This window comes from Magnolia sinica, chromosome 7 (genome assembly GCF_029962835.1).
Source record: "Magnolia sinica isolate HGM2019 chromosome 7, MsV1, whole genome shotgun sequence".
NCBI lineage: Eukaryota > Viridiplantae > Streptophyta > Magnoliopsida > Magnoliales > Magnoliaceae > Magnolia > Magnolia sinica.
This window is the reverse complement of record NC_080579.1, coordinates 88,822,029-88,828,028: the sequence shown is the minus strand read 5'-3', so window position 1 is coordinate 88,828,028 and position 6,000 is coordinate 88,822,029.

Genomic DNA, 6,000 nt, shown 5'->3' with positions numbered 1-6,000 from the left:
AAAGTTAAGCGATCCTCGTCCGCCTCGTCCATTCCCTAATCACCGTCGATTTGGACGGCTTTGATATCGCCATCCATCATATTTTACGGATAGGAGGGCGAAATATCCGCTATTTTCAGGTAACGAGATAATATGGTAGAGCAGGTAGATCCGGAGTATGGTATACACATCTCTCCACAGCACACGTGGCGAGGTACCGTAACAATCAGGACCGTTCATAGGCTTTCTCAAATAGTCTATGGAAAATTGTTCAAAAATACAAGAAAAAATGATTACAAAATATAAATGTTTCTTTCCAAGTAAAATCGCTGATCAATGTGACTTAACGATTAAAATTCATTAATTAATATATCCATTACTTTCAAGATAGTTACTGAAGTGTAGATTACAGACGATGGACGGACCCGATTGATTTATCACTGTGTACTTTAACTGTAAATAGATGGAGTCACACAAATTTCAATTCTCCTGATTTTGTCATTTTGCAAAAGAGAGTGTTTGTCATCTGTGGCGGATCAAGATCCTAGTCTTTATCATCTATTGGGCCCACATGCTAAAACATTCCGACGATTGGAACCGTCCATTCTTAGGCTTATATATTGCACGGGATTCCTGAGAGAAAATTTTCACGTAACGGACTGTCCTATATGTCGATGATTTTATTGTTCGACTTAAGTGATGAAAGAAAAAATCATAATCATCAATGAAGATCGACTATGAGAATATAGCGTATATATCACATTACTAAGAAATTGGACGGTTTAAATCATTAGATCATCTAAGTATGTGGGCCCGATGGAGCGATACATTGTGTCCATGTCAGTCGCGGGCCAAACGAACGCGAAATTATGACAAGGAGTGGAATCGTGTCTTCAATGCATCACGCATTTTGTTTGGAGGAGTTATTTCAGACGCTCTCGTATTATGATCCCTGTCTATAGGAATCCACGCTTCAACCGTACACGTGGCGTAGATTTAACCCATTTAAACGGTTCAAATCGTGTGTCGTCTCACGTATGGGACATATTCAAAACTTTTACGTACTTTCTGGTTGTTGGACATCAAACGGATGGCTGAAATGGAAATACTCAACGGTTCAAATTCAATACGATGGAAGTTGCGGGCTTCCAATTAATCTAGCTTTGGGGATGTGTTGCCTACGAAGTGGGGTCCACAATTTGGACGATTATTTAGAATCACACGTGTGGTACTTGCATGGTCGCCGTGTTCTCCACTATAAAATTATTTTACTTGCAGCTTGTACAGCACCTGAACCGTGCGACCCACCTTGTTGTTCGTGTGACATCCACTCTATCCATCCCGTTCGTACGTCAGTACCAGGCCTGGGGGCCGAAAATAAGCTAGACAGACCACTCAGGTGGGCCACACGAGATAAAAAAAAGGGAACGGCTCTGATCTTATTGTTGTGTTTGGAGTCGACCACGGTATGTATGTTTTGATCGAAACCGTTCATCAGGTGAGGCCCACAAGGATGAGGGGAAAATACAAAATTAACCTGAGACAGAACTCAGGAGGAGTTTCAGGCACCATCTTACATTGTTCCTGTTGGTGTGGCCGATTATAGATTTCTACCGAGCTGATCTTTTGTACGCACGGAGAAGATCAGAATTCTCACCGGATGGACAGTTTGGATTCTACACATACAATGCGTACAGAGTTTTCGTGTTGTAAACGATTCCTGTCCGAGGATTGGATGCAGGTTGTGTAACTAATCATTGTTTAAAGATCATATTCTTCAAACTAGAAGACTTCAGTAGTCGGCGGACTACTCAGTTATACCATAGTCCGCGACCTGGGCCATTAGGTTGAGTGAAAGACTCATATCAGGAGGTAGGCCCCACCATGGATACGCCATTGAAGGTCCTCCTACACCGTAAAGATAATCCTATCCATTCAAAAACCTCTATATGAATGCAAATCTTTGACCTTCTTGATATCAGGTCCACTGATCTAAAATCTAGAATAATTTTAAGTAGTGGGGTGGATTAATTGAATGGCTATGATCTTCCATAAAAGTGGCCCGTATTGTGGCGAGATCATTCTCTCGAATTCTCCGCGGACTACTATACCTAAATTGGAGTTACGCCGTACGACGGCGGATGGAAGTATTTTACCGGAGTCGTACAAATTGTGGGCCATCTTTGATGGGACGTTCAAAAAGTTGCACTTCGATTGATGGATTGGCGGCTATTTTTTGGATGGTTAGAATGGAAAGTAGTTAACGGTCAAGATTCAACAAATTGGAGGTTGGGATCGTTGCCCCAGACACGGTTTCGCTGGTCAACCAAACACCAACCAGCTAGATGTTGTCAAAGTTCTGTGGTACCCCACCTTGACGTATTTGTTTTATCCACGCCGTCCATCCATTTTTCCGGATCATTTTAGGGCACGAGGAACAAAATGAGTTAGACCCAAGTGTCATGTGGCCCACACTACAGGAAACAGTGGGGATTGAACTCTTACCGTTGAAAATATTTCGGTGGGCCACTGAAGTTTGGGATCAAGCTAAAATTTGTGTTATCCCTTCATCCAGATGCGTGTGACATTATCAAACGGTTGGATGACAAATAAACATTACAGTGGGCCCTAGGAAATTTTAATGGTGCATGTTCAATCAACACTGTTTTCTTGGGGTGTGATCCACCTGTAATCTGGATCTGCCTTACTTTTGAGTTCGTGCCTGAAATAAGCTAGAAAAATGGATGGGCGGCGTGGATAAAACACATACATCATGGTGGAACCCACAGACTTTGACGTCATCTAGCTGGTTGGTGTAGCCAAACCGGGTCTGCTACTTGTCCCCGGTTTGGTTTGTCCGGGTCTTCGGGTCCCGTGAGGGTTGAAAAGCTCACAGGATACGTGTTCGTACCGTTCTTTTTTTCTTTTCTTTTTTTTTCCACTCAAAAAGTATTTCATTAAATTGAATTTTTAGAATATGGAAGTTAGTTTTTTGATGAAAATATTCCTACCTATTAAGATAAAGTAGCTGAAAAAAATAAAAGTATTTTTGTCTTTTTAGATTCGGCCATACGAATAATAGTCTGGTTTAATAATTTAAATTTTTTCGGGCCGAATGAAAAAATGTGGGTAGTACGTTGGGTTTATATGGCTAATGGATTTGGTCTGGTTACAGCTAGGCAATCTTGACCCGATCCGGCGGATCCGACCCGATTCGACCAAATCCGATCCAATCCGACGGCCTGGATCGGTGAGAATTGAGTAGGACAGTTCAGATTCATGCTTACCCGGACTGATTCGATCCGATTGGATCTGTTCTGATCTGATTCAACCTGATCCGGAGTGGATAAGCACATGCATTTTCATGGTGGGCCCAACAGAGTTTACTAAGTACCAAGCAAAGGCGGATTTGCTGGTGTACCACACACTAGCTATATAGACGCGACAGGTACTTGTCGTGTGCGAAGACTGGCGGAGACGGATTAACAACTCCCCATGGTCGGTGCTCTGTGGGCCCCACCATGATGTATGTGTTTCATCCATTCTGTTCATCCATTTTACAGATCATTTTAGGGCATTAGAAAGGGCATTAGAAAAAAAAAAGAAAAAAAGATAGGGATACAAATCTCAGGTGGACCACACCACAATAAAACAATAATGATTGGATATCCACCATTATAATCCTCCTAAGGCCCAATGTACTGTTTATTTGACATCTAATCTGTTGATTAGGTCATTAGGAACCAAATTAAGGGAAAAAATAAATATCAGCTTGATCAAAAACTTTTATGGCCTCCAAAACGTTTTTAATGGTTAACGTTCATTAAACATTGTTTAAAAAAATGTGGTCTACTTGAGATTTTGATATACCTCATTTTATTTTATTTTGTTGCATAACATAAAATTATCTATAAAAATAGATGGAGGGCATAGATGAAACACATACATCATGGTGGAGCCCACAGAGCACTGACTGCCAACCATTGGCTGGTAGCAGAGGGAGCAGCCAATTTCCAGTACTGGCATCTGGTGCTCATCGAGCTCCGAGTTGTACGAACGGTTCAAAGAAGATTAGAGTTATTTGGGCCCCACAGTGATGTATTTATTATATTTACACCGTTCATATATTTTTAGAGATCATTATAGAGCACCATCAAAAAAATTAATAATATCCAAAGATTATTTGGACCACACCACAAATAGCAGTAGCGAATGATTTTCACCGTTAAACAACTCATGTAGTCCACTTGATAGTTAAATCTGTCTTATTTTTCATCTCAAGCCTTAAGACGAGCTCGCCAAATGAATGGACGATTTGGATATAACACATATCCAATGATCAGACGCACAGAACTCGCTAACGATGATATAAATGTCATGTTGTGCAAGCTGTGGTTGCGCAGGAAGCAAGTCACTACCATTTTCGTGCAGTGCACGTCATCGGCTCGGTAAAAATATGGTTACGGTAGATGGAATGTTATTTTAGAGCCATGTGGGGCCCACCTTGATGTATATGTTTTATCTAAGTTATTCATCGATTTTGAAATATTATTTTAGTCCTTGAACGAAAAAATAAGAAATATTAAAGGTTTAAGTAGACCACACCACATGAATCAATTGGATTAAATCATACAATTCGATTCGTACCCAACCCGATCTGATTCGGACTCAGTTTGGGTCAGGCCAACCATGTGTCGGATCGGTCTGAGTCAGGTGACCTAGATCCAGTCACGGATCGGATCGAATTCGATTCAAGACATTAAAATTACGGATCGAATTGAGTTGGTCACAATCCGATTTGATCCGGACCGATGCCCACTTCTAGGTCTGGTCACCTTTGAATCGAGTGAGGTCCTCTAGCTACCAAGTCAGGTTCGATTTGAACTGGTCCCTCTGCAACACGCTCGAGTTGCACGCCTATTCAACGGGGAGATAAGATATGGATGAGGTTAGGTGAGAGATTTTGGATATCAGGAATGAAAGAAGAGCTGTGGGCCCCATCCACTAATGTCTCCCATCAAGCGGGGCCCACACCCCTAACATTTGTACATTTCTCGCATCCCAACCGTACGTTAGAAGATCGGACGATTGATCTAGTTAGCCACTCAACGGCATTGATGGGTTACAATGTTCATCATCATAGGCAATAAACCTTAGCCATTGGATCTGTTGAAAGCAATGGACGGATGGGACAGTAAATCTACGGTGGCGCAGCTATGGTTCCTTGGGACTTGTGAGCCTTGAACTCTCAAGCACCTTACCTCACACGTGCCAGATTGATGCACGCGTGTTGAGATGTGATTTAAAAAAGTACAGCAAGTCCTACGTGTGCCTTGTATAAAAGGTAGGTTGGTCTGCCTGGGTAGATTACACGTGTACGACGAAAGGTACTTTTGAAAAGTTGGTCAACGGTCCACATTCAATGAATGCATGGCCCACTCGTGAGCACACGATCTTGACTTCTCTGGGTTAGTGCAAATACAGGGTAGTGCCTTCCTGGTAATCGGTCCGGATCTGCCACGTGCGGCTCGTCCACACGTGTACCACGTGAATAGTAGGCCCTCGGCGATTATCTTTTTCCGTCCGTCGAGTCCAAGGATCCAGCTGGGGCCTACATGTTTAGTGGCCTGATGATATAAAACGTCCATGTTGTGGTATGTTTTTTTGAAACCACAGCAATTTCAAAAAATCTCTTGATTTTTCTACTTCCTATTATCCACCGTTATGAAATATTAATATCTTGATTTGATTGATAGAAAATAGATTTTGTAAAATAAATCTTTTATTATTTAAATATTATGTCAATAAAAAAAGAGTTTAACGGTTTGGATTAGCAAACCAATAAGAGGATTGGGTGGGTCTCCATCATTAACGATCATGATCAAGAGGAGCTCTTGGCCATTAATCCAACAGTCATAGATGGCCTACAGTTCAAGTACAGCACACATTAGAGCAATCAAAGCGGCTTGAAGGACAATGATCGAATGTACAAGGGAGACTAGATGGACGGACCGATTGATA